The following is a 21,177-nucleotide window of genomic DNA, read 5'->3' as shown; positions in this document are numbered from 1 at the left end:
AAAGTACCTTAAAAGTGCCGCCACTGGTGGTTGTGGCAGCAGCGGCCATGGGCGGGGGACAGCATCACCATATACCCACCCACTGGCCTCCCCTTGAGTAGCCTGGATCTGTTTGGGCCTCAGCACAGGCAATGAAGGTCACTAAAATGGCTGGTAAACTCTACTGGTAATGGGCTCACCAGTTCAAACTCGGAACTGGATCTGGTTCAACTTGAATTTGGTTCAGATTCGAGCCAAACCATCTTTGTCAGTTTTGTGCACATCTCTAGTGCTGTCAGATATTAAATTCCACTGCAGATCCACTAGTTATCAGATCATAACAGTGCTTAAGGACAAAATTGTTAAATGTATAAAAGAACAGGCCTTGCTGAAGGAGAACCAGCATGGCTTCCACAAGGGCAAATCTTGCCTCACTAACCTATTGGGGTTATTTAAGAGTGTCAACAGTAGGGATGTGCACTGCATGAAACAGATTTTGTATTTTGTTTCGAGCTTGAAACAAAACAAAAAATTCTCAAAAGATTTCATCGAAACAGTGGCCAAGCTGGCTATTTCGACAAAACAAACTTGAAACATTTTGAGTGTTTTGAGTGTTTCAGCCATAGGGAACAATGGGGAACTCAGAACACCCCATTGTTCCCCTTGGATAGCTACTAGGGACACAAAAGTGGGTTGAAGGGTGCTATATACCAACCAACCCACAAAAGAAATGGGCAAGCTTCCAGTTTTTTTTTTTTTAACTTTCCCCCAAGCCCCCCATCCTTTGGGGGAAAGTGTTGTTTTTTTAAATTGCCCACTTGGCTATTTCTTTTGTGGGTTGGGTGGTGGGTAGCAGCCATCATTTTGGTATCCCTAGGGTGTTTCATATTCTCCAGTGTTCCCTATGGCCAGAACAAGCAGATTACACACATTTTGCAACCCTGCCTTGAAAAACACTGCAGAGGAGAAGCAAGCACACAGTAAAAGGAAATCTGTCCCTCCCAAAACAGAATATACATTTCAAAGTTAATCCAAAAATGGCCAAAAAAGGGAATCACTGACCCAGAATCCACTGTCTGCCACAGTGTCTGCACTGTAGTAATATCATTGGCAAGTTGCTCTATCACACACAATTATGGCTCCTTATATTACTTTCTAGCATTGCAGCAGCTGCCACAGCAGCACCCTTAGCCACAAGCATAGCCATATGCTCAACTAGAGCAATTTCAGCTACTTTATTTATTTATTTATTTATTTATTTATTTATTTATTTATTTATTTATTTATCAAATTTGTACACCGCCCCAAACTTTTGTCTCTGGGCGGTTTACAACATAAAACAAGTTAAAACATACACAAAAATCTTAAAACACAAGGCAATCAAAAAAATTAAAAACATTTCTTTTTAAAAAATTAAAATTTGTTTGACTGAGTAAATCTTACAATGATGATTGCAGAGCAGATCAGAGCAGTGTGTGAATCACAAGTTAGTTTCCAACCCAGACATGGATCCTATGAAGCAATCACCAAGAAACATTACACACACACAGAGAGAGAGAGAGAGAGAGAGAGCGCTGCAACACTTTGCAGCACTGCTTTCTCGCTGCAACACTATCTCACAATCAAATCAAACCACAATTCAAGGAAGGCAGGCCCCCAAGCTCTGTCTTGAGTTGTGCCTCAATCTAAGGAGAGGAGAGCTGGTCTTGTGGTAGCAAACATGACTTATCCCCTTAGCTAAGCAGGATCTGCCCTGGTTGCATATGAATGGGAGACTAGAAGTGTGAGCACTGTAAGATATTTCCCTCAGGGGATGGAGTGCTCTGGGAAGAGCAGAAGGTTTCAAGTTCCCTCCCTGGCTTTTCCAAGTTAGGGCTGAGAGAGATTCCTGCCTGCAACCTTGGAGAAGCCACTGCCAGTCTGTGAAGACAATACTGAGCTAGATAGACCAATGGTCGGACTCAGTACACGGCAGCATCCTATGTTCCTATGTTCCTTTGAGATCCAGAAGAACCACATGGTTATAGCAGCAATAGCACAGTATGTGCACTAGCAGTATGATCACCAGTATCATACTGGTTGTGCCCCAGCCTCCTCTCCTCAGTAAGCCTAACCTCTTCAACCAGGAGGTCCCTCCACCTGGGCAGCTGGTCAGAGGTGACAGCTATGCCCTTAATACTTGGGTCACATATGTGCTGCTGGTGCACCCAAGGGTGTAGTGAGCCAATCCAACACTCCAGTCCTCAGTCAGCCTACCAAGGTGATTGCTTCCTCAGTTGTCAGCCCACCAATGGTTCCCACTATGCAGGTAACTTCCCCTGTTTGGGAGGAGGAGCAGATGCCTTGCTGTCACTAGCTGAGGGCACTCCAGGCCTATGTCTCCCATAAGGACCATGGACCCCTAGGTGATGCTGTCACAGGTTCATCAGCATCCCCGATATTGAAAGATGCTTAGGGTCCTTCCCCCTGATGACAGTTTTAAAAATAGAGGGAAGTAAGAAGTGGGAACCCCAGTGATCTGTACTAGGATTAGGGCACTTTAACTTGTTCATAAATGATCTAGAAGTTGGGGTAAGCAGTGAAGTGGCCAAATCTGCAGATGACTCTATAGGATAGTGAAATCCACAACAGATTGTGAGGAGCTCCAAAAGGATCTCTCCAAATGGGGTGAGTGGACGATAAAATGGCAAATGCAGTACAATGTTAACAAGTATAAAATGATGCACATTGTGGGGAAACTCCAACTTCACATACACAATGATGGGGTCTGAGCTGTTGGTGACGGACCAGGAGAGGGATCTTGGGGTCATAGTGGACATCTCCTTGAAAGTGTTAATTCATTGTGCAGCAGCTGTGAAAAAGGCAATTTCCATACTGGGGATCATTTGGAAGGGGATTGAAAATAAAAATGCTAATGTTATAATACCCTTATACAAATCTATCAGTACATTTGGAGTACTGTGTTTAGTAGGGATGTGCACGAACTGGTCTGAAGGCCATGCAAGAGGCCTTCGAACCGGTTTGTGCTGGTGCTGGTTCAAAGTTCGACCCTGGCGGGGGGGGGGGTGTCTCCCATTAAGGGCAGGGGGGCAGTTGCACTTACCCCTCCCTCCGCTTTTCCCCCTCCGGTGCTCCATTTTAAAAAAGGTTTTCAGGGTACAGCGTTCCTCCATGCTGCCCCTGCCCCCATTGTTGCCTGGAAGTATGGAAGTACTGACTGCGCATGTACTTGCCACCATGTGTGCCCGCCGTGCACGTTGCACATTGCGTGTGCACATAGCATGTGTGACATTCACGCGCAATGTGCGATGTGTGTGGTGGGCACGTGCAGCAGCGGCCACACATAGAGCCCGTATTTCCAGTATTTCCGGGCAACAACGGGGGCAGGCGCAGCATGGAGGAATGCTGCCATCCTGAAAACATTTTTTTTTTTAGAAAAGTGCAATCCCCTGCCCTTAAAGGGAGACCCCCCCACCAGCGTTGATCCGCACTTCCGTGGTTCCATACACATCACTAGTGTTTAGTTCTGGCCGCTATATCTTAGGAAGGACATTGTAGATCAATGGCCTGGAGCACCTTCCTTAGGAGGCAAGGCTACAGCATCTGGGGCTTTTTGGTTTGGAAAAGAGGTAACTAAGGGGAGACATTTATTTATTTATTTATTTATTTATTTATTTATTTATTTATTTATTTATTTAACACATTTCTATACCGCCCTAACCCAAGGTCTCAGGGCGGTTGGACATGATGGAGCTGTTTAAAATTATGCATGGAATAGAGGGAGTGGACAAAGAAATTTTTCTCCCTCTCACACAACACTAGAAACAGGGTCATCCCATCAAACTGAAGGCCAGGAAATTTAGGACTGATAAAAGGAAGTACTTTTTTCATACAGTGCATAATAAAACTATGGAATTCTCTGCCATGGGATGTGGTGATGGTCACTAGCTTGGATGGTTTTAAAAGGGGCTTGGAAAAATTATGAAGGATGGGTCTATCAATGGCTACTATTGTGGTGGCTAGAGGCCACCCCTAGTCTCAGAGGCAAGATGCCTCTGAATACCAGTTGCAGGGGAGCAACAGCAGGTGTGCCCTCAGCTCTTGCCTGTGGGCTTCTCAGAGGCATCTGGTGGGCCACTGTGGGCATAAGGATGCTGGACTAGATACGCCTTGGACCCAACAGAGCTGTTCTTATGTTCAAGTCAATTAAAAGATGGAGTTTTCTCTGATTTATTATTGCATGCTAGCTATGGAATGGTATCAAATATTGGCTGGCATATTGTGCTAGGGTGCACTGGTACAGCAAGAGAGTAGCCTAACAGAACTTCCTAATCTCCTAACCGCCCTGAGCCATTTTTGGAAGGATGGTATAGAAATTGAATGAATGAATGAATGAATAAATAAATAAATAATATTAATTATACTGGTGCAGCAGAGAACTTGCAATTTTTGATGCCCTTCCCTTCCCCAGAAAGCCTTCTCTGCCACCTAGAATTATGTTCCTGAGGATTGTGCAGCCCTTGAAGACTTATTTTTGTGTGGCATAAAGGGCTTCCTGGGACAGGGGAGAGTATACAAAATTGCCACTCTTCTGCTGTTCTGGTGCAGTGAATTGGGATGATCTGTTAGGCTGCTTTCTCATTTCACCAGTGCATCCTTGCACCATACGTCTGGCAATTAAATCATATATCACTAGATATTACATATGGGTATTTATTTATTTAATCAATCACATTTGTACACTGCCCCAAACTTTCGTCTCTGGGTGGTTAACAATAGCATTAAAAAAGTTAAAATATATACAAAAACTTAAAACAATTTAACAATTTAAAAAAATCATCTACAAATTAAAACATTAAAATTTTAATCGTATCACATTGTTTTGTGAGTATTCAAAATATATTCAAACATTTAGAGAATATTCACACCACCACAATTCAGAGGGCAGATACTGAGAAAAAAAATGTGGGAGTGTATTAATTTCAGCTCTTATAGCAGCAGTGACTTGGCTTGTATCTAATATTTTAAAAATGTCATTTAGCTGAACGCAAAAGGATCATCATGGAAAAAAAGCTTCAATAGCAATGCAGGTGGTTTGCTGTCTGCCTTGCTGAACCCTCTGGGAACTGGTTTTACAAACATTTGAAATTCTCTTTTAGCATTAATCAATATTAGCTTTCCTTGGTTCTCTATCTAGGAGGTGATATGAGCAGGGTACAGGAGGAAAGGGGAAAAAAGGAAATCAGCTTTTTTGTGTGTGTCTGTGTTTATTTTAAAGTCTTATTTCAGAACCGGGAGAAGGGGAGCCAAAAGTCTGAACAATGAATGCATTGTAGCGAGAACTAGCAATTTTGCTGTAAGTACAAAATTTAAGAATCAAATAAGCTGGTGCTACCTTTTTATCTTTCGTCACTGAGCGCCTTTGCCAAAATGCTGGAGGTGTGATATAAATCCCCTGTAATTACATGTTTTGTGATAGAGCATTCCTCGGCTGTTTAAATGGATTAAAAATTGATTTAGAATGCTGGGAGGCATTTCAGACAGGCCAGTAAAGTAATTAGCAATTAATACTGTGCTACAGTTTAGCAGCCATTGTTCTGCTAGGCTTTACTACTGGAGCACAGAGGCAAGACCTTCTGAATGGTTTTTCAGGGTCTCATCTCACCGTGGGACATTCTCTGTTGCATGGCAAAAGGGAAACTCAGTTCAGCAGGCTGGAATGGAAATGGGAAAGGTGGAAGTGAAACGGAATGGAATAAGGAGGCAGTTGCCTCTTTTCTCCCCACTTGTGGGCTCCCAGATGTACATGGTTGGTCACTGCATGAAGCAGGATGCTGGACTAGAAGGGTTTTTGGCCTAATCCAGCAGGGCTATTCTTTTTTGCTTAAATCGCACTGAAGCCTGCTTCTCATGTTACCATTGCTGTCTGAGAGGAGGGTGGCCAACTGACCAGAAACAAACATCCTGGCCTGCACTTGTGCCTTAAGCAGCAGCTTGGCCTTTAGAAATTAGCAGGCAAACCTTTTCATAGCAAAGAGGTAAACATGACCATCTGCTAAAGCCTGCGCATCAAGCTACTCCTAAAGGGACATCTAGGGTCGGTACAGGTGATATCATCCCTGCCCACATGAGAGGAGATCTGGTCTCGGGAGGAGAACTGGTATTGTGATAGCAAACATGAATTGCTAAGCAGGGTCCACCTTTGTTTGCATTTGGATGTGAGTGCTATAAGATATTCCCCTTAGGGAATGGAGCCATAGGAAGTTCAGGGTAGAGCATCTGCTTGCAGGCTGAAGGTACCAGATCCACTCCCTGGCATCTCCAGGTAGGGCGAGGAGAGGCTCCTGCCTGAAATGTTCGATAGCTGCTACTTGTCAGTGTAGATCAGGGCTGTCCAGCTTCAGCCCTCCTGCAGATGTTGGCCTACAACTCCCATAATCCCTCGCTATGGGCCACTCTGGCTGGGGATTATAGGAGTTGTAGTCCAAAAACAGCTGGGGGGCTACGTTGAGTAGGCCTGGTGTAGACAATACTGAATCTTCTCCCCTTCAATCTGCATTACCAATATACACATGCATATGTATAAGTCATTGGACATAGACCAAGGAGAGGAGAGCTGGTCTTGTGGTAGCAAGCATGACTTGTCCCCATAGCTAAGCAGGGTCTGCCCTGGTTACATATGAATGGGAGACTTGATGCGTGAGCACTGCAAGATATTCCCTTCAGGGGATGAAGCTGCTCTGGGAAGAACCGAAGATTTCAAGTTCCCTCTCTGGCTTCTCCAAGATAGGGCTGAGAGAGATTCCTGCCTGCAACCTTGGAGAAGCTGCAGCCATAGACAGTACTGAGCTAGATAGACCAATGGTCTGACTCAGTATATGGCAGCTTCCTATGTTCCTATGGGAACTGCCTTATACTGAGTCAGACAATTGGCCCATCTAGCTCAGTATTTATCCTGACTGACAGTGGCTCTCCAGGGTTTCAGGCGGGGGTCTTTCCTAGACCGAGCTCATGATGCCAGGGATTCAGCTTGAAACCTTCTGCAGGCAACACAAGGGATCTACCAATGAGCAATGGCCCCTCCTACTGCAAAAATGAAAACTGGCATGATTGTACTTCAGGGTATATCATCAAGATCACGAATGTATCAATAATATGGGTGGGGGAGAGATGCAAATGAAAGAAAGAATTATCTTAGGGTCTAGATCTTGCAACCTTATTTACGATTCAAAATAACCACGTCTAGAATCCAACTTTAAAAGATTTTGAAGAAAAGAAAAAGAAAACCATTAAGATGAAGGAAAAAAAATGCAAGCAGCTATACTATCCCTCCCATGGCTTATGTCAGGGTTTCTTAACCTTGGGCGCTCCAGATGTTGTTGGACTACAACTCCCAGAATCTCCAGACATGGCCTTTGTGGCTGGGGTATTCTGGGAGTTGTAGTCCAACAACGTCTGAGGGCCCAAGGTTAAGAAACCCTGGCTTATGTTATATCTGAAAACTCATGGCTGATATTGTATGTGGTATCTGTCAGTTTTCAGTTCTTTATGCATTCGTTCATTTATACAGACATGGCGTGAACTGCCTGTGAAGAAAGTAAAGTGCCAGGTCCTTCTACAGGGGGGAGTCTCCTTTCCATATACCAGAATTCTTCATGCCAGCCAAGGGGAGGAGTGTAGCAGACTACAGAGATCATTTCGGTGATAGTCAACAGAATGTAAATCTACCATTAGCATTTGCCAGCACTGCAGATCAATGACAATGGGAAGCTATGTTGCCAAGTCCCCACCTATAGAGTAAGCTGACATCTTCAAGAATGCAGAGCTACTGAGCAAGTCCTCCCACCATGTATCATTTACATGCTCATTTCCCAACTGCTGAGGGTGCAAAAGGAAATGGGAGGTGCTGCAGCCAGAGGCCCCATTTGGACGTAACACCAAACCAGAGGTAAATGTGCCAGAAGTTGGAGAGGTAATTGTCCGAATGCATGAAGCTGCAGTTTCATCACCCAAATGCAACTTCATTTTCACTTCCAAACCTGAATTTGAACCCTCAGTTTGTAGTGAGTTTCACTGCTGAAAACTGAGGTTAGAAGACACCATGGTATCATCCGAATTCTGCTGGGTATTGCGCACAAGATCCTCTTGCAACCATAGAGAGGTCGGCTTAAAGCAGCCCAGAAATGCATCGGTTCTAAGGCGGCCAAATTTCTAGCTGCCTCTCAAAGCTGATACTCTGCCTTCTACCATCTACTTACTTCTCCTGCCACTGCTTGGCAATAAGGATGCCACGTCCCTAGAGTTCATGCATTCAAAGGGACCAAACCACATTGGAGCAAGCCCACTTCCCCCTGCATTTTTTGAACCTTGCATGCTCCTGAGCAAAAAAAGGATGGGAGGACCAGACGGAGACAGCAGGAGAGGTCTTCAACAATTCATCACTGCAGTGCTTTGTGCACAAACACATTAAGCCTTAGTAACACAAATAACTGAATGCATGTCTGACCACACACATCTCAATCATTTTCATCCCCCACTCTAGTGTCCCACCTGCATTCCAAGTCACTTGCTTTGCATGCATATGGTTGATTACCACACCCCTGCTGCACAATGCTGGCTTTGCATGCATGAGGTAGACACCTCCATCCCTCCTCCCTTTCCCTGACATGAAGGGACCAGGGTGGCACCCCATACCCTGCTCCTCTGACAGTCTACCTGGAAAATCACCACCAGCCATGCAATCTCAGAGTTCCACAATGGCTTCACCATCCACAATTGGCACCGGCATCACCATGGAAAGCAGCTAGACTGGGGATAGAAGCAGAAAGGTTTTTGTGAAGTTGTGGAGAGACAGGGGTGTCCATGGACCTCTGGACCTCTTTGACCATGTCCGTCACAATTGCAGCAGCAGTTCAGGAACAAGACCACCTTCAGCTGGATCTCTAGGCAGATGGCACAGAGGAGCTTACAACACACAGTGCAGGGAAAGAATGCAGTTTCTGAAGAAGAAATTCAAGGAGGTGACTACCCACAACAAAATGCCAGCAGTGGAGCTGAGGACCATGCCACACTATAACCAGCTGGCACTGGTCTTCCTGGATTGGAGGGAAATAACACCCAGGAGCATGGCAGGGAATGGACACTCCATCCCACAGGAGAGGCAAAGGGCAAGCCAGATGGAACTGTGGACCAGCACGGCAGGGAGCAGCAGTCTCCTTCCACAGGGAGCTATGTCAGCCACTGCCACGTCAGCCACCACCCCCTCGCCCATCCAGGTAGTTCCATGGCAGCCACTGTCATGGTGCAGCATGCAACTATGTCAGCATTAGAGGCTTGGGCCACAGAGGTTGCAAGTTGCTCTGGGGTGTCAAGCCAGTTGCATAGGCCTCCCTTTCCCGTGGAGTACCTGCGTGAAGCTGCTGCCCCTGAAGCTTCCCGGGATGGCAGAGAGTGAAGTAAACCTGTGCTTGTGCAGGTTATAGATGTCCAGGGACACCTTCTGTCTGCACTGTGCTCCATAGGCTCTGAGGAGGAAGATGACAAGACACAAAATGAGGCCCTGGAACACCTAATGCCCACCCAATTCGTGGAAGACGAAAGGCAAGGTTCCCTGCTGCAGCCAAGCAGTTTCCTGGAGCAAGAACAGGACATGAAGCAGTCAGAGCAACTGTTCTCACATTCCCTAACTGACATGTTCTCCAGGACAGGCAGCAAAAGAACTTGTCTGGGTTTCCCACCTACACCTTTGCTCACAGAACGAGCTGGTGGTTCAGACAATGCTTCAGAAGGGCACCATCTCAAGGAAGACATACTTGGTAAGTGTGCTTGTCCTCCTAAGCTGAAGAAGTTGTAGGAAGAGCAGCTCTTAAGGACAGCTATGCCCAAGATGTAATCTTCACAGATTATAATGCACAATTAGCACAAAAGCCATCAAGATTATGGTGCGGTCACACCTCGAATACTGCATATAATTCTGGTCACCACATCTCAAAAACGACACTGTAGAACTGGGAAAGGTGCGGAAAGGGGCAACCAAGATGATCAGGGCCCAGAGTACCTTCTTTATGAGGCAAGGCTACAACACCTGGGGCTATTTAGTTTAGAAAAAAGATGACTGCGGGGAAACATGATAGAGGTCTATAAAATCATTCATGGAATGGAGAAAGTGGATAGAGAGAAATTCTTCTCCCTCTCTCATAACACTAGAACCAGGGGTCATCCCATGAAATTAATTGCCAGGCAATTTAGGACCAACAAACGGAGGTACTTTTTCACACAACGCATAATCAACTTGCGGAATTCTCCACCACAAGATGCGGTGATAGCCAACAACCTGGATGGCTTTAAGAAGGTTTGGATAACTTCATGGAGGAGAGGTCTATCAACGGCTGCTAGTCGGAGGGCTAAAGGCCACCTTCAGCCTCAAGGGCAGGATGCCTCTGAGTACCAGTTGCAGGGGAGTAACAGCAGGAGAGAGAGCATGCCCTCAACTCTTGCTGTAGGCTTCCAGCGGCATCTGGTGGGCCACTGTGTGAAACAGGATGCTGGACTAGATGGGCCTTGGGCCCGATCCAGCAGGGCTGTTCTTATGTTCTTATGTCCTCTTGCATTTATTATTACAATTAATAATAGGTGCAATGATGTGCGAATTGTAGACCTTGATACTACCTTGGGACAGGTCTGGGCATTCTTGGACCAGCACGTTGTTGAAATACAGCTCCCATCAGCCATAGCCACAAGTATTTGCACCTGGGGATGATGGGAGTTGTGCTCCAGCAACGTTGATAGAGCCCAGTTCTTCCAGGCCTCCCTTTAAGATCCAGGGAACAATGTTTGGAGCAGAGATCTTGAGTTTCAGAGTGATTAAAAAAAAATGTAAATACCATTTGAAAAATGATTCCAGCTGCCACTCTAAAAAATGGCACCTTTAGGATGTATATGGTTCACCAAATTCATATGGAGCAGAAAGAGAGAGTAGATGCAAAATCTTTCTGCAGCTACTAGAGATTCTTATCTATTCCTTAAGAATAGCCATGCTGCCTATGGAGGCATTCCTCCAAACAGGCTTAGTATGCTGCTTGCAAACCACTTTAAAACAAGTTGAAGCTATGGTTCCTAACAGCAGTCTTCTACTCCTTTTTCACAATTCCCCCTCCAGGTTCACCAGGTTATTTACCCCACAGAAGGAACCAATGCCACAGGAGGATGTGCCCACTCACCCTGCTGCTTAAGAACATAAGTACATAGGAACGGCCCTGCTGGATCAAGCCCAGGGTCTATCTAGTCCAGCACCCTGTTTCACACAGTGGCCCACCAGATGCTTCACAAAACACAATATAAAACAGAGTAAAAATGTTTAAAATTTCACAAAATTCCCTGGATCACACCACCTAGAGATGTACATATCTTGGTATGAAAATATGACAAATTAATAAAACAAAGTAAAAGCAATCTCTTAAGATAAAAACAAATTGAACCGTTTATAATTAATTTCAGTTAAGAGCCTGAGAAAACAGGTGCATCTTGAGGGTCTTCCTAAAAGGAAATAAAGAAGGAGGTACTCCTGGTGACTTCAACAACAACAGACACAACAACAACAACAACAACAAATATTTATATACCGCTTTTCAACAAAAAGTTTGAAAGTGGTTTACATAGAGAAATAATAAATAAATAAGACATATTCCTGTCCCCAAAGGGCACATAATCTAAAAGGAAACACAAGATAGACACCAGCAACAGTCACTGGAGGTACTGTGCTGGGGGTGGATAGGGCCAGTTACTCTCCCCCTGCTAAATAAAGATAATCACCATGTTAAAAAGGTGCCTCTTTGCCCAGTTAGCAGGATTTCAGAATGCTTTTACTCTCCACAGAAACAGCCGTTTGTAGCTGGTCTGTCCTTTACTTATGGCTTGTAAGCATGGAATTGGCCTTTTTCACAGCTGCCGCACATTGAGTCGGCACTTTCAATGAGCTGTCCACCACGACCCCAAGATTCCTCTCCTGGTCAGTCACCAACAGCTCAGATCCCATCAATGTATACTTGAAGTTGGGGATTTTCATCCCAATGTGCATCACTCAGTTTGTGGTCAAGATGGCTTTTGTGCTAATTGTGCATTATAATTGTGCTTGTAAGGCTCTTTTCGTGTATGTGCTTGTGTTTTGATCCTGTTGTGTTAGATATAAATGTACACACTACTGTAGTCCTGTTAAGCACTCTAAAGCAACTGATGTTTTCCACATTTCTCTGTATCTCTGCTGATGAGCAATTGAGATTTGTGTCTCTGTGTGTATCCCACTCATTAGCTACAAATCTACAGTTTGCCAGTTATTGCTAAGGCACCCACCTAGTCCTGGCTCCACCTCTGCTGTTGCCCACAGTTGGCTTTACCTCTCACTACCTGTGGCTCCACCCATCACCTGTCCTGCCTAGGGCCTGCTCCCCCAGTCCCAGGAATCACCAGCCGACACTGTGAGGTATATATTGATAATGTTAAATCTGTTTTGCTAGACTTGCAGCTGGGGCATTATTAAAGTGGCGGTTGTCCTAGCCTAGCCCACTGTGGATTTGAAACAGGAGCTTAGCTTTCACAGCAGTGTACCTTGATTGTGTAGAACAATGATCAGTGTACCATGGAAAAGACCTGTAATGGACTCCACTTAAAAGAAACAAAACAAAATCTGATCCTTGGGTAACCTTAGAAGCTATTTGCTCTAGCAGGTCAGAAAACCACTCTAGTAGCCTGAGATTAAAGAGCTTCACAAGGAGACTTTCTATTCCAACATGACATCCAAAATCATCTTTTTTAAAAAATGCTCCCCTCTCCCTCTTCCTCATATCTATATATTCGTAACTGAACCAGCTCTCTTAGGGGATGTGCACATTTCTGCAGTGTTTACATACATTAGCAACACTCACAGTCCTGGCAGCTGAGGTGGTAAAAGGAGCAGGGCCTGTCCTCAAACAGCCTCCTTACAATCATTGTGCAAATGAGGAGGTGATACTCTGCAAACGAGGCAGACAGACTATCTTGACTTCAGTTTGGCTTTTCATGGGGCAACTTGCTCATGCTGTTGCTTGCTTGACGTAAGGCTGCATCTCATACACAGTTTCCCCTAATTGTGAGAATACCACTGTGGTCCAGTTATAGCAGGCAGGACAGAAATGTCGGTGCCTTCCTGAGCCACTTTCCATGTCTCTGTCTGAAACGATGAGGCTGTTCTCATGCGCAGGCCAAACCGGGCTAGGGAAGCCCAGCCTGGTTTTGCCTGCCCATGAGAACTGCCGGGAGCCACGTGGTGCCCAGAGGCAACATGGTGGCAAACCCGCAAGGGATCCCAGCTGTTAACCCGGGTTAAACGTGCAAATGCTCCATTGCCCAGGCGAACGGATTGTGTGTCATTCCTGTGCTGGTCTTTGACCGTAATAAAGATGATTGATTGATTGATCATGTGTTGTGCTGCACGGCTCTGTGCAGTACCCACACGCCAGCAGCTTCCTGGCTGGCATTGAGGGACTCCCTATAATGCACCATGCACGTGCGTGCTGCATTATGGGAGTTCTGGCAGCCTTCCAGCCCCCAAACCTCCCTGCTGCCGGCAGAAGCCGGCAATTGTCTAAGCAGGTGATTTGTCCACCCAGCAACAAGGAAAGGGTCATCTGCGGGGATGGTAAGTTTTCAAGGCTTCCTCCACTCACCCCTTCAAGCACTTCTCACAGATCGTGAGAAAGGGCTCTTAGTCTTAAGTAAGTGTTTAGAGGACTGAACATTTCCCAGTGTTCACTGGGCACTTAGGCTCTAGGAGGACATAGGATGGATGGAACATAGGATGGAAGCTGCCATATACCAAGTCAGATCATTGGTCTGTCTAGCTCAGTATTGTCTGGGTGGGGTGGGGTGGGGGAAGCATGACTCTTAATAACCCTTATTCATGGAAGTGAGTGAGTTATGTGGGGAATCCAATTAATTATTTAGGGTTCTGCATCTCCTGATACAGAGCTATCACTCTTGCTGACACTAATGTGAGTTTCATATCCATGCCAAGAAAAGAAAAGAATTCCTTTGGGGAGTATTTAGGAAATACCTAGCATGGTGACTGGGGTAGGAAAGAGGAGCTGGAAGTATAAGCATCAACATGAATTGGTAATTCTTCCATAAATATTGTCGAGCTAAGCAAGTGTCATAGAGCTTCTAAAATTGTCTTCATATGTGTACAAAATGAACAGTGAATGTAAATCCTGGATGGGACACTCCTGGTGACATGTTTTCTTTGAATAGCACTCTTGACATTTGGTCCATTGATTATGTTGTAATTGTGTAGGACGTCGGAGAGCAGTGTAAACTGAAAGAAGCTAAATATAAGAATAACATTTGTTTAGGGCTGGTTCTCACAATGGAGGTAATGTCAGTAAACAAAGACCAGAGATCTCGGCAGTGTCATGTGTACTCAGGATTTTTCGGTGATCTCAGATTGGTGCTGACATCCAAACTGAGATCATTAATCTTAGATTTGAACTTAGCTTGTCAATGCTGGTTTAAGGTTGGACTTTCGCAGTGCCAGTCTGAGATTCCTGAAAAATCCTGAGTTCACATGATATACTCTGTGAGAGTACGCATGCATGCTGCTGTGCTCACTGGCATTATAACAGTTGTGAGAATCATCCTTCGGTGTATTTTTCACCAAATAAATCATTCACACAAAACAATACAAGCATATGTAACATAGAAAAATGCATCCATTGTACTTAAGAGCAAGAACAATGAAGCAGAAGCCTGAATCCATGAGCAGCTCATGGGGCACCAGGGGCCAATTTATTTATTTAATTAATTTTTACATTTATATCCTGCTCTTCCTCCGAGGAGCTCAGAGCGGTGTACATGGTTATGTTTATCCTCACAACAAACCTGTGAGGTAGGTTAGGCTGAGAGATCCATGACTGGCCCAGAGTCACCCAGTGAGTTTCATGGTTGAATGGGGATTCGAACTCGGGTCTTCCTGGTCCTAGTCCAACACTCTAACCACTATGCTATGCTGCCCCCCTGAGACAATAGTTGATCCCAGTGCCTGCCAAATACCTGAAAGTAAGAAAGGATACTTGCTATATAAGCACTGAAAATGAAATGCAAATGAAAATATGGGAAGCCAGCTAAAATGAACTCCTTTTGCCATTTTTGATATTTGAAATATAAAACAGTATAGGGAGGAGCAGCTCATCTTAATGAGCTGTGTGTGTGGGGGGGGGGGGGACCAAGCAAGACAAAGATGCCTCTGGTTCCTGGCAGCTCCGTTGCTCCCCCCCCCCACTCTCTCATTCTGCCCCATCTCAGAGTTAATGAGAGTTGTGCTGCTTGCAGGCTGGCCATGCATCAGAAAGAGCTGTGTGGGCTGCTCTACCCAATGAATGGCCAGCCTGCAAGCAGCACAACTCTCATTAAATCCAAGGTGGGATGAAATGAAAGAGAGAGAGGAGCAATGCAGCTGCTGGGAACTAGAAGCAGCTGCATCTTGTCAGCATCCCTCCAGCTTGTTAGGGCAGGCTGCTCCTGAGTATAGGAACAATCTAACCAAATTAGGACTGTGTAGTTTAGGGATTCTCAACTTTGGGTCCCCAGATGTTATTGGACTTCAGCTCCCATAATCCCCAGCCCCAGTGGCCTTTTATTGGGGATTATGGGAGTTGAAGTCCAATAACATCTGGGGACCCAACGTTGAGAATCCCTGGTGTAGATGACCTGGCTGAGCAGGGAGGCGGGCAGGAGGTCTACTCTCACTCTGTCTCTTCCTTGGGGTGTTCTCCCCTTTATCATTCTGTGGGCAGAGGATGTGGGGCAGTAGGGAGGTTTTTCATCACCTAAATCCCCATCTTCCCCAAACTACAGTGCTTTGGCGCTCTCTCTCTCTCTCTCTCTCTCTCTCTCTCTCTCTCTCTCTCTCTCTCTCTCATTTTTGCCATGAGATATGGTGATGGCCACCAGCTTGGATGGCTTTAAAGGAGGCTTAGACAGATTGAGGGTGGACAGGTCTATCAATGGCTAATAGTCTGGTGGCTGTGGGCCGCTTCCAGCCTCAGAGGCACGATGCCTCTCATTACCAGTTGCAGGGGAGCAACAGCAGGGGAGAGGGCATGCACATACCTCTTGCCTGTGGACTCCCCAGAGGCATCTGGTGGCCCACTGTGTGAAACAGGATGCTGAACTAGATGGGCCTTGTGCCTGATCCAGCATGGCTGTTCTTAGGTTCTTATGCCAAGCCTTGATCCTCCTCCCTCTCTGCTCCCATTGAGCTTTTGGGTTAGTTTCTCTCTGCTGCAGCCAGACAGACCTTCCTGCTGCAGGCTTCCATGCTATTTCCTAGCATGATCTTAACCTCTGTACTCATGCCAAGCCAGTACCTCATGTGATTTCTGCAGTGCCACCTGCCAGCCAGCTCTTGCATTCTGGGAAGAACCCGCCCTTTCCCCTAGTCACTACAAAAGTGGTAATGAAAAGGGACAGGTTTTTCTCAGAATGCAAGAGCTGGCCAGCAGGCGGCACTGTGGACATTGCACAGGGTCCCAGTTTGTTGTGTGTACAGAGGGTAAGATTGTGCTAGGAAATAGTTCAGAAGCTTGCAGCACTTGGAACTTGTGTAAAAACTTTGAATACCCACACTTTATTGTTATGGAAAGACCATCTGGCGCAGGGGCGTAGCAAGGTTGGAGTGGGCCCAGAGACAAGATTTTAAAATGCCCCCTCCAGCTCACTGAAGCTCAGCTCATGAAGTAAAGAAATCTTAAATGAGGCTGAATAGTGGTAACAAAAAGCAGAGTAAAATTTTTATATATCTCTCCTATGTGCCACAATAGAACATCATCCTAAATTATTTTTTTAAAGGTTTTGTAAATTGTGGACATTAAAAGTCATTTAATGGTACTAGAGAAAGACATGCTGTTCTGGTAGCACCAGGTCTTAACACTCACATCAATTTCGGAGGATGAATACAACTGAAGCAAGCCTGGGCAGGTGTGCAGCTGGGGGAGTCAGTCATGTGACTTGCCTGTGGGGGCCCCCCAAGGCAGTGGGGCCCCCAGACAACTGTCTCCCCTTGCCCTATTATAGTTACGCCCCTGATCTGGCGAGCTTAGCTTTGGCTGGATCATGCTCAGTCCTTTAGAGGTAAAGGTAAAGTGTGCCATCGAGTCGTTGTCAACTCCTGGCAACCACAGAGCCCTGTGGTTGTCTTTGGTAGAACACAGGAGGGGTTTAACATTGCCATCTCCCGAGCAGTATGAGATGATGCCTTTCAGCATCTTCCTTTATCGCTGCTGCCCAATATAGGTATTTCCCATAGTTTGGGAAACATACCATCAGGGATTCGAAATGGCAAGCTCTGGCTTGCTAATCAAGTTATTTCCATGCTGCACCATTAGGTGGCCTACCATTAGAGACCATATTTTATTCCATTATCTAGTATTTAGAATATTTATTTAGAATATTTATATACCACTTTTCAACTTAAGATGTTCTCAAAACAGTCCACATAGCAAAAGGACTGAGAAGATGGTTGCTTGTCCCAAAGGGGTTCACAATCTAGAATGAAACTGAACGGAGACACCAGAAACAGTCACTGGGAGCTGAATATACTGGGCTGAATAGGGATTGTTGCTCTCCCCCTGTTAAATATAAGAAACTCAACATTTTAAAAGGTGCTGTTGTGCCCATTTGGCAGGGGTCAAACATCAAGCATGATGGAACTTGCATTTGGTCTCCAGTTTATTTATGATTAAGTGGTTTTGAGTACCTCTTGTTTGAGGTAAAACTACCAAAATGACCCCTGAAGGCAAACATTTTATAACCCCTTCTGTTTGGGCATTTAAATTGACCTAACCATATGACTTAATTCTACACTTTATGGATTTTCTTTTGTCCCTGAAGATATGTGAAGCCCCTATCACCCACTTCCTATAATTCGAAAGTGTATGGGAAAGAGAATCACTAGTATTTATTTACTGTATACAGTATTTACCACTGTTCCCAAGATACTCCCTTAAAATACCCACCTCTATTTTCTTACAACACTTGTTAAATGGCAGATTTGGAACAAATTATGTAGAATTACCAGTGGCACAAAAGCAGAGCATAATTACCTGTTTTGTTGCAACAAGACAATAATAATTACCTTGCTTAAAAAACAAAACAAAAATCAGGGATAGCTGGGTTTCTTTCAGTTTGGCTGCAACCATAATGACAATTTAGGCTACTAGTAAAAAAGAATGGCTTGTCTTTGTTTTTCTTTCTAGTGGAGAAAAGTATAGTTTTTAAGGAAGCCCTCCCTCCACAAATTACCTTTTGCAGCCTACAAACAAGCACACAGATCCACCAACCACATCCAATCTCTTTGTGAAAGAATGTGGATCTTTATCTTTGAAAGGTGTTTTGAAGGAAGCTCTTGCTATACCTTCAGAAGAAGTCAAAGACGAAGATGACAGATAATTATATCTCGCTTTTAAACGAAAGTTCCCCAAATGGCTTACATAGGTATACATCTATATGTAAGCTAAATTCAGAGGTGCCACAGAATTCTTTCATTGCAGTGCTACACCCTACACAAGTAGAGCGTCATAGGAAGCTAGTGCAGCCCAGCCTCCACTGTTGAGGGCACTGCTCCTGGTTCTACTTACAAAACAGAGAGAGGCTCTTCTGAATTTCAGATTTAGAAGGAAAATAGCCGGCTTCTTCCACAAGTTCTCAACACATGTGGTTCTGGGCAACAGTGGGCTGTAAGATGTCTTAAGCTGAGATGCAGAAGGGTTCTCCATTTAGAGGAATAATCTATTTAGGGAAATAACAGAGGTGCGCAGAGGTAATTTTGGAGCCTGGACTTAAAGGCCTTTGGAGGTCCTCCCTCCACTGTTAAGTATCATCCCCCTACAAGTTAAGTATCATCCCCCTACACACATACAAACACACACACACCTTGACACATGCAGTGTTATATACACATGAGTTCTTGAGGGCACAAACAGCAACTGAACTCACAAGATTGTAAGAATAGAAAACAGGTATATTTATGCAAATATGCATTAGCAGAAACATTTCAACATGCAACTTAACATATCCCCATCCCACATATTTCTTTCCCTACTCCCCCTCTGTCTCTAAGGCAGAGGTCATGCTCGGTGCCCAGCACAGGTCACAGTCACACTTGGCCGCCTGGCGCAGTGCAGGCCGGCAGCAAGGTGCATTGACCACACCACCTGTGACAGACTAAAGAGGATTTGGGGGGCCCCAAAAGTGTGGAGGTCCTGGACATCAGCCTGGAAGTCCAGGGGTAAGAGTGCCTCTGAGGGGGAAGATAAGATACATGGACTGTGTGGTGTTTTTGGTTAATCCATTCCTTGATCCAGGCCAGCTTTTCAGTGGGGCTTTAGTTACTTGTATTCCAATCCTGGAGTTGCGGTGGGGCTAACAAACAGCCAGCAGCAAGAGCACCAAAAAGCAGTCTGCACTTGCCTCTCTATACATATTATCTATTTCATTAAACTATTAATATTCCACTCCACGGCCTTTTCCTTGCATACCAGAATTCTTCCCCTTGGATTCTACAGACTGCTGCTGCTTTTTCAGTACATTTATATCCCACTCTTCCTCCAAGGAACTCAAGGCCATGTACAAGATCCCCTCACCACCCATTTTATCCTCAGAACAGCCCTGTGAGGTAGGTTAGGCTGAGAGATGGTGACTGACCCAGTGTCACCCAACGAGCTTAGTGACTGAGCGAGGATTTGAGCCTGTGTCTCCAGCAGTGTTCCCTGTAACTGGGATTCCCAGATGTTGATTACAGCTCCCATAATCCCCAGCCAAAGGCCACTGCAGCTGGGGATGATGGGAGTTGTAGTCAACAACATCTGGGAATCCTCGATACAGGGAACACTGGTCTCCAGCCCCTAGTCTAGCACTCTGACTGCCTTTGGACTTAGTGTGAAACTTTGAGTAGATGAACCTGTGGTTCATCTGAGAGCCCATAAATCATCCCACAAATGATCACTGAGCTGCAGTCTCACAGCCTTTGGCTTGTGGGCAGAGGGGCCCCTCCCTCCTCTTTGTCCGCCGAGGCCACATCCCAGCAACCTCCATAGTGCTCGTGTTTCCAGACTGCGGGCAAGGCATCAGGACATCAGTAGAGCGGCAACCATTGGGCATGGTCTTCAAGGGGGAATGCCCAGTACAATTATGGTTTTTCTATTTTGGTCACCTGCCCTTGGCAGGGAAAGGGCATTTAAACCCATTCCTCACATGCACAAGCAGAACTACTGGTATCGGGGGATAAGGAGGGGCATCACTTTTTGGTTACTCCTGGAAGGGGTCGTGATGACTTCCTAGGAGGGAACATGTATATGAGGGCTGGAAAAGGATCCTGGTGTTTGGTCCACGGTGACCAAAGGATGGTCTTGGAATGACAGAAACAGGCCATGCAGCCCCTAAACACTACTGCCCCCATGTCAGCTTGCCTGCTGGGGATTAGCTTTCTCATGAGAGTGCCAGACCCCTGGGGAGGACCAGAGGCTCCATGAACTTTGGGTCTCTGCCAAACTGCACTCTCATGAGGTAGGCCATCCAAGTATAGGGGGCTCTGCTGATGTGGCGCCCCTGGTATTTCTGGTTAATAATAGAAATACTCCACACTTTCCCCTCCCCACTCAATACTTACAGAGTCTGTAAACAAAACAATTGTTGAGAGTGTCAACAAGTGTGTGGATCAAGGCGATCCAGCTGACATGGTATACCTGGACTTCCAAAAAGCTTTTGACAAAGTTCCTCATCAAAGACTCCTGAGGAAACTTAGCTGTCATGAGATAAGGGGACAAGTACATGTGTGGATTGCTAACTGGTTGAAAGACAGGAAACAGAGGGTAGGTATAAATGGAGAGTTTTCACAATGGAGGGAAGTAAGAAGTGGGGTCCCCCAGGGTACTGTTCTGGGACCGGTGCTTTTAAATGTATTCATAAATGATCTAGAAGTAGGGGTAAGCAGTGAGGTGGCCAAATTTGCAGATGATACCAAACTCTTTCGGGTAGTGAAATCCAAAATGGATTGTGAGGAGCTCCAAAAGGGTCTCTCCAAACTAGGGGACTGGGTGACAAAATGACAAATGCAGATCAATGTTGGTAAGTGTACAGTGATGCACACTGGGATGAAAACCCCAAATTCAAGTA

The sequence above is a fragment of the Hemicordylus capensis genome, chromosome 1, assembly GCF_027244095.1.
Source record: "Hemicordylus capensis ecotype Gifberg chromosome 1, rHemCap1.1.pri, whole genome shotgun sequence".
NCBI classification, from domain to species: Eukaryota; Metazoa; Chordata; class Lepidosauria; order Squamata; family Cordylidae; genus Hemicordylus; species Hemicordylus capensis.
Note: the sequence above shows the minus strand (reverse complement) of the source record.